The 12,445-nt window shown below is 41.8% G+C and overlaps 1 long non-coding RNA gene across 1 annotated transcript in view; it reads right to left on the bottom strand.

Annotated features, from left to right (window-relative positions):
- Positions 1–956: 956 nt before the first annotated feature.
- LOC128079311 (uncharacterized) overlaps positions 957–12,445 on the bottom strand; it is a 52,393-nt gene continuing 40,904 nt past the window's right edge. The window contains exon 3 of the long non-coding RNA XR_008206069.1: positions 957–991. This is a non-coding gene — a long non-coding RNA (uncharacterized LOC128079311). The remainder of the gene's footprint in view (positions 992–12,445) is intronic.

The following is a 12,445-nucleotide window of genomic DNA, read 5'->3' as shown; positions in this document are numbered from 1 at the left end:
TTGCTTTGTTGTTTCATTAGTGTAAAACAACAGATGCTTTAGGAGAAATGCTTTAATTTTTCCCAGTAGCCATCTCTCATCCAAGCATGTACTGAACAATGAGTTTCCATCATGGCTTTCATTTGCTGTGTTTCATTCACAGTTATACTATCTACAAGTGTCTAAATGTACAGCACCTCATTTTAATAGCTCAAATGTGTTATCTTCTTGTGGCAGCTTATAAGTAAGCAGACTGTGCATTTCAGAAGGTGAGAAAGGGAAGGGGCAGGTTCCACGCAGGCAAGCCCTGGCTGTCTATCCTGTTCTGGTGGAAGGGAGCTGCTGCCTCCACTTCCCAGATTTTATCAAGTGCTACAGCTTGAACTGATGCAGTTTGGCCTCTGTGGAAGCAGGTTAGCTGTGATCATGGAAATACAAGGTTCCTGTGAAGGTGTGATGAGACATCTATAACGCAATTGCAAACCACAAAAGCTCTGAACTTTGTCTAAGCTTGGCCAAATGCCTCAGGAGGAAGGAGAGCTCCCCTCTCCCCACTACAGAGCGGTCTGTGATTATGCTCTGCTTGGAAATGAAGTATTTCTTGCGTCTTTTTTTTCTTTCTTTCTTTTCTTCCTTCATTGCTCACAGACCCTACAATAAAATATCTGTCTCATTCTGCTGCAGTTATCAAGAAACAGATGACTTAAAACCTGGGAGGCAGTGCAGCTGCATATTTCACAGACAGGAAATACTGCACTCACAAAACGTTGCAAACGCATAACTAGGACTACTTCTACTTCAGCAGCAGCCTTGGTCCTGTGCAGAGGTTAGATACAAATTCTAAGCACAAGTTCGGTTTTTTAACTTCCCCAGAACTTCTTTCTGGGCCAAACGTGCTGTTAATTTTAGCATTTATTGGCTACTGTAGCTAAGACTGAATACTCATTTAAACTCACTAGGATACGAGTGGTACTTACAGTATATTCCAGGAAACTTTAGCTCACATTTTCATCTGAAATACAATTACATGCAAACTATTAACATAAGACACAAATGCATTACGCTTTTCTTTGACTACAATTCTTTACTACAATTTGATGTTTATAGGACAATTGTCACTATTTTTGCAAACTGAAAAAAACCCTCATCCCTTCAGTGTCTTCATTAGAAACATTTTCTTTCAATCATCTTTTAGATCCACCAGTTGTATCCAGTAGTTGACCAGTGAGATCACTTGAGAATTCAGGCTTAGATCCCTTCCTGGCACCAAGAGACTCAAGCACATACTTGTCAAGCTCATTTTGAAGAGATGACCTTCCCACGAGCCTATAGAAGTAAGCACTCTATGGTCTTGTGAATTCACTTTAGTGCTCAAAAAGGCATTCTAGAGCCACTGAGCTACAGACAGAAAGAATGGGACTTTCCCTTAAGCCTGCAGGTTTAGGCATTGATTTGAGAGAGATGAGGCACTGAGTCCTGGCTCAACTTCAAAAACCACTTATGTACTTTATCTAATAACTGCTTAAAGAACAGTATTTAACAGGACTCAGAGGAGACACCAGAAATTCAGCATTTCCCACTCATAGGTGAGTGCTCAAGCTATTAGGCTCCAAGTCTCCCTTGGCTAACAAATATTCCTCCTTCCCTTTCATTGAGCAGAGAACTCTGCTTAGCAGTTAGGACACCTTCCAGAAAGGGGAGGACTCAAAGTTTGACTGTCATCATGCTAAGTGGAGCAGAAATCTCAGTTTTCCTTATACTGATCACCTGCCCCAGCAACATTCTCTCAGCTTGCTTGATTTTTTAAAGACTGCCTTTCTTCGAAGACCTGATTTTGAAAAACAGAACTCTCTAAACCTTTGATTAATGTGTGTGAGCTCAAGAGGGAGAAATGTTTCACACACCTCTGTAGGCAGTAATTCCTTACTGGCTGTTAGCATGGCATGCCGGCTACTTTGGATCTGCTTTCCGAGAAACTCAGCTCTCCATGTACACTGCAGAGGACCATACTGGTCCAAGGCCTTATCTCAGAAGCTTCACAATTCTATCTCTGTGTTGTGGCAATCCTCTTTTCTGGCTTTTAGCCTAATTAATAAAAATAAGGTCACCAGCCAGTCTGTTTTAGAACAGGGCTTAAATCCATGTCTTTTTAGTTCTGATTAGTACTCAAGTGACTAGATTGTCTTCCCTTGCCGGGCCTGCTTCCCAATCTGTAATTAAAAAGATGGCCCCTGCAAAAGGCTTTGTCATACACAAATGAAAAGCATGGTTTAAACAGCAGTTAGTATTGTTTTTCACCTAGTGAGCTTAGTTTGTCACACTTAGAGACAAGCAAAGCAGGTCTTCAAAGTTTGAATTGCTATGGAAAAGCATATCTACTTCTGGGATGCATATTTCCTGTATTGGCATACTATATAAGTACACTCTGATTGCATGCAATGAGATCACTGGCAAAAGATGTAAATAATACATAAGAGAAAGCAATGGGAGTGAAGAAAGTGGACGCAGTTGAGGAGAATTTAGATGATAAAATAGTGAGATGACAGACTGACTGAATACTCATTCAGATGTAAGGACCTGAACATATTTGCAGTGACCACCCCAACTCTTATTTGAATCTCCACCCTGTCATTATGACAGGCAATAGAAAGGCAGTAATGTTCTTCTGAACTTAGCCTGTAACTATTTTGTCAATAATGAGCTTTTACTAGATGTCTTCAGCATGCAGGGATGAAAACATGATGGTTCCATCCAGCAGAGGGGGCTTGCCAGCAAGTTTTTTTGAATACAAATCCAAGTGATTTCTTTGGAAACTGAGCGATATTATAACTAAACTGACTTTTATAGGAACTTGCATAGTGTTAAAGATAAAAGCAGAACTTCCTGTGAACAAGAGACACAAATATAAACAGACAGAATACAGTTTGAGTGTTTTTCTGGTTAACTTTGTTTCCCTTTCTTTTCATTGTGGCTTTCCTATTTCACCAGAAAGCCCTTTCAGTTATAGCTGACAGGCACAGTGCACAAGAGAAGGTTTTTCTCCTAATTCCTTTGAAAATCTGAGTTCCAGTTCCTATTAAATCTGTCCCTGCAAACTACTTCAACATATATACAAGAGAAAAACAGAGGAAGACATTGAGGGAAGCTCAAGATGGAAAGTTTTCCAAGCCATCACAGAGCTGTGGGTTGAAAGGCATGACATGTCATCCAGGGGCTCAGAACACTGCAGCACTGTTACTGAATTATTTTAAGCCACATGGAATTTTAAACTGGCAACCTTACAATACGGTGAGTTCAAAAGAGTGCATGTAATCGAGGGTCATGGTGTAAAGAAGCCCATTCCAAGTTAAAGCTACATGCCACAGTGCCACAAATTAAAAATGAGCTGGCTAGTCTTCTGGCAGAATTCCTTTTATTTCATCGTTAATTGCCCCCAAACCTGTTTCTTTGCTCTGTTTCCATTCACTCAGAAGAAAAGTGCAGGCAGGTGCATGCTTGAATATTTGAGAATTTCACAACTTCATTATTTCTTATGAAGACAGTGAGCAGTTTAATGGAACTGCTGAGCGCCACTCAAAATCTGATTCTTTTATCTCTATTGGGAACCAGCTGCCAGTTTTAATGACTCTGGCAGAGATAATTATTTTCATCTCTGTGGCTCCAGACTCTAGTAAAGGAAATATTGACAGTGATGTTGCCCTGAAGTAACCTGAAGTGAAACGCACCCCAGCGGTAGCAGAAGCTGCAGGTGAGTCACCACGGCCGATACGGAGCGATGCTCTCCCTCGCCGACATGAGGGCCGTCCCAGCACAGCAGCGATCATTGCGCCTCGCAGGGATGCAGGTGGGTGCAGCAGTGTGCAGCCCAGGCTCTGCCTGCTCACCTGTTAAGCTCTGGTAAGCTCTTCTCAGAAAGCAGGGCCTCGGCAGCCGCTCTGTGCTTGTGGGGTACTGGGACTGCTACCCACGTGGCCCAGAAATTTTCCTTAAGTGCTAATATACTTAAAAAAGGAGTGTATGGGGAAGAGGAGAAGTAGAATTCGAGTCACTCGGTGAAATAAAATTCAGAAATTAGAATTTCTGCGTGGAAGCAGATGTACTGTGCTCACAGTCTGTATCACTGTATTTCTGATAGAAGTGCTGAGCTACAAGGGCTCTGGCAGTGTTTGCCCTCAGGCCCCCAACCAGGAGCCAGGCACTCCCAGTGCTCCCTCCCTTCTCACTGTCCTTTGCCAACCGCTGCATCCCTCACCTCTGCCCTCTGCTCCTTCCCAGTGCCAGCTTGGGTATCCTCTCCTCAGGGGCTCTAGGTGAAAACCCTGACTCTTGCTTTTGAGATTGGAGCATTTCAAAACATACCAAACCCTCCACAAGTCACAGTTGTGAGAGCAGCAAAAGATTTATTGTCTGAGAAGCAGCAACTCTGTAGTGGCTTTCATCAAACACAACGAACTGCACAGCACTGTTGTGTGCCCTACTGGAGGGCACTGAGGAAAAGAGGATAGAAGTGGGTCGTTTTGGAAATCATAGGGGTTGGAAGGGACCTCCAGAGATCATCGAGTCCAACCCCCAATTTGCAAGAAAAAAATGAATCCACTTAAATGTTGATGACATGAGTCAAGGTACGAGGAGCCTGTGCTTCCCAGAAAGAAGTTCAGTAACGGAACCACAGATATGCTTCAGATGCTAAATGGAAAACTGGAGAAGGTAGGTAATTCTCAGAACAAAAACCAAAACTATCTGAAGTATACGTTAGTGGAGACAGAGAAAGAAAGTAAAAGACAGAGAGCATGTTGAAAGTAAAAGAAGTGTTGAAGAGTAAAAGGGTATCAAGCAGGAAGTTCGGGAAGCAATTAATAAACAACAAGCTGGAAGGCAGAGAAAAGCAGAGCGGAGTAAATTTTTAAATCTGGGACACTGGAATTTGTTCATGCAGAGAAAGGTCAGATGGGGACAGAGTCCAAGCAGAATTGTGGAAGAAGCCAATACAGAATCAGCTGAGACTAACACAGGATGAAAAAAAAAAAGGAAAAAAGAAGGAGAATTAGGAATAAGAATGTGAGCTGGAGGAGATGAGACAGGCTAGAAATGAGAGAAGAAAAAAAGAAGCAACAGAACAAATACTGCACGGGATAAGGAAGGGAAAACAGAACAGCCCAATCTAGCTTAGCTGATGGGAACTGCAAATCTCTCAGATTTGCTTTACTAACTGCCAATGCCAAGTGTAAAGCTTGGCACATACAGAATGTTTTGCACACAGAGGCAACCATCTGCACAGGTTCAAAACGGACTAAAGGAAGTGTTATCTTAAATGACAGAGAAGTATCAAAGCTATGAATCCAGAGGGATGACATCTGACAGCTTCAAGTATTCTTGGGCAGGTGAGACCCTAGATGCTGCTGACCTAGAAACTACTCAGCATTGCTCTTGCTGTTATTTTGCCAAGGGCATGGCTTCTTCCAGCATGGATCATCTTTCTGAAGATGCTAACTCTTTGAAGGAACAGTATGTACATCAGAAAACGCATTGTAACCAAGTACTTCATCATCTCCCACCCATTCAGCATATTTACACTCTTTAAAATAAAAAAGTCATTCTTCACACAGAAGGAAAGCAATAAAAACTTCACCTTCAGGCCACCAAGAGATGCAGGTAAGAGCCATTTAAACTCTATTAATGGAAATCCTAAGAACTTTCACATGAAGATCTAACAAGAATCCAAGCAGACAGGTGTTTTACAGGCATGGTCACTGACAGTTTCACAAGAAGTTCCAGCAGCCTTGTTTTTCTACAATAAGATCATCACTTTAAGACAACAAAAATATTGGGCCATATTGTCAGGTTTTTTCCTCCATGGATGAATAGAGCCCCTCTTGATATGGTGCAAAAAGAGAAGTAGAAATACCCTGCTAGAAAGGGTGTCTGTGCTGAGTTCCCAGTGACTGCAATGGCTGAGTCACAGTGGGTTCTTGGACATGCAGGGGAGTTTTGGCAGGAAACCGCCTACCACTGTATTTACAGCTCCACTTCAGCTACGCCATTTGACTCAGCTCAGTACATGATTTTTATCACTCTGGATGCTGGCGGCGCATTTGCACAGAGACACTTTCCAAAAGGCCACCGTGTTCAGTGTTGGACTTTGGTGAGGCTTCCACATATTAACTTCAATGGAAGAAGTACTTCCCCTTCTATCCTTTCACCCTCAGTACAAAGTAACTTTTCTCCATCAGCTCTCATGCCTTTGAGTTATTCCTGGCATGCACCCATGTTTTTCATTGCTGACCTCTGTCATGTTTTCATAGGATATACTGTACCAGCATAGGCACCTACAGTAGCACATCAAGCACATGGAGACAGAGTCCTGTCCTACCATAGAGCAAACTGTCTTCCTCTGGCAATTGAAGTAATGAAACAACAAGAAGCTTGTATCAAAAAAACACTCTGCGACTCTAGCAAAGCTTCTCTTTATACCTTTCTTCTTTGTAAAGCATAGTCTTATCCATAGAAAGCTATGTTAATTAATGAAATAGTAATTGCAAATTCTAGCACTTGAAGGCTGCAAGAGGCCTTCCTTGTCTTTACCTGCAAACTCTGTCCTAGTTTTGTGAAAGAGTTTAGATCACACATTTCACTAGCACCCCTAAGTCACTCAGCACACAGATATGTGAGTGGGCAGATTTCAGGTTGCATGTACAAATGTAAATCTGATATTACCCAATTTTTCAGTTTTAGATTTTGTAAGCACACAGCATCCATCAGCAGAGCCTTTGCACCGGACTGCAGGACACAAGGCAGGTCCTAGTGTGCGCTGTGCAGAAGTACAAACTGCTAATTAAGAGAACACTAATTACTCTTGGGAACAGTGGTGGGGTGTTTGTGCAGGTGTGGAGGACCTGCCTATGTTCACAGCACTGGTGGAGCACTCTCAGACTAGGACAGCTCCACAGCCCAAACCCTCTTTGGAAGGGTAAGTTAAACTTAAAAATGAGTGACATTCCCAAACCTGCTGCTTTTGCACAAGCCGAAGCCCTGGAAAATGGAGCCAGGAGCATGTATACAGACAAGAAAATACTTCAGCTGGACCCAGCCTGCAGAAAAGTTAATGCAAGTTAAAACCAGCTATAGGACTGCTGGGGGGCTGCCAGCTCCACTTTTAGTGCTGCAAAGTTAAGGAGAGTGAAGTGAGAGGGAAGCCTCTTTGGGCTGTTCCTAATAGCCAGCAGAAGCATTCAGTTCCTTCCTGCACTGTGGAGGTCTCTTCTACAAAGCAGCGACTGCCTTAGCAATCTATGTTGGCAAGTTTGGGCACTTAAGTACTTCTTACGCTGCACAACATGCTGCTTATAGCTCACGTTTAGAAACAGAATCCGCTGTAGCCCTGCCTTCAACTACACACTTGAGAGATCATCATACGCAGAGCAGAGGAAGGATGCTGAATGAATCACAGGAGACAACCTGCTGGCCAGAAATGAGCAGGCTGTACCATTCTGGGCATTTTAGGCAGCAGGTCTGTCACACGCAGAGGATTCATTATGGTCTGACTAAAGTGAATGAATGCTGTGCTGCGAAAACCAATGGGTTTACCTCCTTGGTGTGAAGACAGTATTAGTATTTCCACTCCCTCCAAACCGCTCCCCTCCTACCTGTCTGTCACGACCAAAGCCACATGTTGGCACAAGATTAGCAGAAAATAACCGCACTCTGACCTGCCTGCCACCCGCTAGTGGAAACTGGGAATTCACGGGAATTGAGGGAACTGGAGGCAGTTCACAGGAGTTACACTCTTGGTACCACAATTTATCTTCAAGTTGATATTTTAGAGTTTCATATATGTTGTTCAGTTTCCCTGAAGTTAACCTTTACGGAAAAAAAAGAGAGAGAAAAACCCGCAGTCTTTCAGGGGGATCAGAAACCAATTTCAGGAAGCACTATCAACTTTGATGGTAAATGCAGCCACTGAAAGTAAATGCATTGTTCTGTGTGTGTGCACTGGATTAATATTTTTACTGAGTTTCATACAGAAACAGAGAAGGAAAACTGCAGAATGCTATGTAACACACTGCTGGAATACTACAGTGCTATTTATTGCAGACTTGTCAGGACCTGAGTGATTGTCAGTGTGGTCCATGAGGAACCAAGAAGCTTGAACCAGGTGAGATGCTTTTTCCAGCCCTGACATCTGCGACCCTTCCTTGGCAGCAGTTGATGGCTATGGGAAGTGAAACAGGACAGTTTCACTCACAGAATAAGAGGAAAATATGTGAGAAAAGTCAGGATGAAGGCAGGAAATTGGAGGGAGCTAAGTGGTATTCTTTCAGCTAATTCAAAATTGGTATTTGGAAGTGAGCTTCAAATATCTGTGTTTTTCATCTCTTCAAAAATAAGCTATTTTTAGCTTTGAAGTGGTCTGGAGCACTCTGCTCTGGTCTGGATCCAAGTCTACTTTTCCATTTTGCTAAGAACATCTGCTTGGAGATCCTCATCACAATGCTACCCGCAGTACTTCGGATTCTGGGTCAAACCTGACATGAAGACAGAGCTGTTTGGCCAGGAGATGGTCCCAAGGCACTTGCATCCCATCCCTTCTAAGGAACCAGAACACACTGCAGAGCAAAATCCTGTATCTTCTTGGATGAAGAACAATATTCCTGAGAAACATCCTAGGATTACAGACCCTCTGCTGCTGTTACTCAGTTTATGAACTATTTTAACTAGACATTTTCTGAAGTGCTTTGATGAAGCTTCTGATAAGCCTTTAGGAAAGAAATGTAATCTCATGAAATATTTCCTCCCAAACAAAGCATGGGCTTTGTGTGGACTGGGGAGGATACTGGAATGTTTTTAACGTATCCTGAAATTCTGGGTTTCTGGCAGGACCCTGAAGCCAAAAAAACCCATAAGAATGTGCAGGATATTACCTGTAAGTGCTCCATCTCTGCTATGTGAAGTCATGGCATTGTATGAGCATTAGAAAGAGCTCTCCCTGACTGACTGGAAAATCCATATTCCCTGTTAGTATTTTAACCTTTCCCCATAGACACTGGGAGAGAGGATGTTAACCCATTTACATGGGAAATCATTAGAAAGAGCATAAGATTTAAATTCACATTCATCAGTTTATTGGAATTTCTTGGTATTACTGTACTAGGTGCTTAATTGCATCTGTTTGTCTGTAACAATTCTCAAGGGAAATAGCCCCACTACTTGACACTAGAAGAATTATATCAGGGATACATGGATCATTCTGTAAAGCCAGAAAGTCATGTACAATATTTTTGGCACCACTGCAGAAACTGAGAGGTTACTCAGGCCATGCTCCGAGTGAAGGTATGAAACAGGGTAAGAACAGGACAACTGGAGCAAAGAACTAAATAGAGGGACAAATCTAATCTGTCTGCATACAAGAAGAGCCCCATCCACCTTACCAAAAGGTTTTTCTGCAAGTAAAGTTGTCTTAGAATGACTTGGGGGTTGAGGTCATCACGTGTTACTACTCACATGGTTAATAAGTTTCTGAAGGTCACCTTGGCAAACTCAATTTGATTTGTGTGGTTCAGCCTAATTCTCTCTAGACTCACTGTAAGAAAATTTGGCAGTATTTTGACATTATTATCAACTGAAATAGATTTACAATTAAAATACAGTATAACATTTCTTTCCAGTGTAAGACAGCTGGTAACAGGACTTCTCACAGAGTCAGAGGACAAACCTGCCCTTGAAAGTGACTCACCATGGACATCAAACCTCCCGACAACAGCAACTGAGAGAGATGTCTACAGAGCTCCTAGAGGAAGCCCTCCAAGCTGGGCACTCTTCCTACTTTCATATTCTCAATTGCCTAATTTACTGAGAGGCCTGAATGCTATGTTATACTAATTTTACATAACATAATATTTCTTAATCCATGAGTATTTGTGGACAGAGCTGTATCTAACTAGCACAGATCTTTCTAAAGTTAGAGAATGCTTCACTAACATATTTGGACTGAATTTTTGACTTACAGCCTTAATTACAGATGCCAAAAGTTCTACATTTAAAGGACTTTTATATCAGAAATTGCCAGCTGACTCTCAAGAAATTCCTAGAAATTCTGCTGGAGATGGAATATGATGGAGCTAACCTTGTTGAGTCCCCAAGTAAAACTGGCCAAGGTTTGCAGTAAGTCAGTCTGGGAAAGGAGGATGTCTGCATAAAAAAATCCTTTCTTCACATGAGTAGTTATGGTGGTGGTTTTGTGTTTGTTTTCTTGGCAAATGTGGAATTAATACTCTTGTTCTGAAGTAGATTGTTAAACCATCTATCAGGATCTATCCTTCTTCCAGGAAAGAGGAGAGGAACAGGAATCAGGCACATTTCTCAGTGAATATATTGAAAATTGAAAAAATAAAAGTCATTTTACCTATTTCTTGTCCAGATTTTTGCAGACATAAGTTATGTAACTAGCCAAGACCATAAGACAATCATGAAACAATGCAGGATCCATCTGTGTGTTAGAAGAGAATGCATGTTCGCTGTATATGTGAGCACTTACATACTACATAATCCTGGATCCTTAATATTTCATTATCATATGAAATTGAGTAGTTCATGATTTTGAGATTAGAATGGGATAGTAAAAAGATCAGTTGATTAAAGTAGCAATCACAGTAGGAATACGGAGGCCAACACATTATGAAGCAGGAAAGGACACAAAAGTCATTTTTTCATGGCTGAGTATTAATGGTGATTTATTCACGTCGAGGCTCGATGATTTCAAGAGATAAAAATTCAACCAAGTCATCTGAAAATGTCTCAGTGCATTGTGAAAGAAATAGAACTGCCCACCTGGATCCAGACGAGAAGCTGCAAGAGTCTGAAGCACAGTGCCACCACCTTCTGACCTTTCAGCTTCCTATGTGCTACTTCTGGATCCTCTAACAACACTCTGTTCACTTTCAGAACCCACTTTTTTCCCTTACAATTTGGATTGTTGAATCTCTCTATATTCAAGAAGATAAAGCTGAGGTTTGGATCCATTTGACCATACTAATAGTGAATTTTATTCTGTTTCTGTGAAACTCAAAGGTGAGGGAACATTTAAGTCATTTGCTCCATCTCAGCCCAACCATAAAAGTCTTCTCATGTTAGTTACGCCTATGAATGAAATGCATCAGGCACTGATGCTGCAGCCTTTGAATTACTTTAGCAGAAGTTCATCATTTGTATGTGGTTTGAATAGATGGAATCATGGGAGCACCAGAAAGGGCATCAATCTGCCATAGCAAATTTGTAATTATATAAGCCATGCAGGACACAGTCTAACTAGACACTGATAACAGAAAAGTGGCAGAAAATGCCTGTGAGAAGGGAAAACTGTAAGAGCAGAGGATAATGATACCATGAAAATGGTGACAAAGAAACACTGGAGGTATTTATGATTATAAATGAATGCTTTGTTTGCTATCCTCAGCATCCTCACTCACAAGTAAATTTTCCCCCAAGCTCTTCATCCCATCATCCCCTTCCTATATTACACGGAGGGCTCCAACTGCACATATGAACTTTTACCTCAGCTCCAAAACAGCTGCAGCAGAGTTCAGTGCCATGGCTGATTTCCCTGTGCCATATTACAGCTCCTCATTCATGAGCTTGGGATCTGAAAATGCACAGGAATGGGGAAGTGGAGAAATAGAGAATGTGGCTTCAACAAGGGAGAGAGCTGCTGTGGCAGTGATAAAGGCAGTGGAAGGGGAGTGGAGGGAGCTCGGTTGTTCTGAGTCTCTGTGGAAAACATCCTACAGGAATTGTGGTTGTCAGATGAAGTAAAATTAGCACCTGGCTCTGAAATGCAAGGTACATGTTTCTCCAGCCAGCACTGAAACCTCTGTAGTCCAGTAAGTGTATCTGGAAGCCAAAATAGCATCATACAGTTCTGCTTTGAAATATCCAGTTCAGTTTTTATTGCAGCAGTTCTCACACATGAAAGGCAGCCTGCTGCTTCTGCAATTAGCACCAATGCAACTATTAGGGACCCAGAATTCCTCTGTCAACTGTGGAGTTTGCTCATACACACAGACCTACACATGAAAACCCACCAGAAAGCATGCTGCACCTTCACAACACTTCTACCAATAATTTAAAGCTTTTTTTCTCTTTTTTAAAAATCAGATAATTACCAAGAAGAATGTCTAAACTACTAAAATGTCGATAACCCAAACCACATTTTTGTACAGTTAACTGTTTAGCTTTTGAATTCATAAGACTAACACAGATCTTGATTTGACATGCTTAACATCAACAAAGGAACTTCCAATGAAGAACAGGCAGGGTCCAAGGAAACCAACATTAACTGCTCCAGAAGAAGGAACTAACAACATTTAAAATAAACAATTCCAAAGTAGCCAGCTTAGAAAGAAACTTCCCTCACAGCCTCAGAGTACTCAGGACTTCCTTGATTTATGACAGTTTATTTCTCTTGCAGAGATGC

This window comes from Tympanuchus pallidicinctus, unplaced genomic scaffold, assembly GCF_026119805.1.
Source record: "Tympanuchus pallidicinctus isolate F22 unplaced genomic scaffold, pur_lepc_1.0 scaffold18, whole genome shotgun sequence".
In the NCBI taxonomy this organism is placed as follows: Eukaryota; Metazoa; Chordata; class Aves; order Galliformes; family Phasianidae; genus Tympanuchus; species Tympanuchus pallidicinctus.
This window is presented reverse-complemented; position numbering and strand designations above follow the sequence as displayed.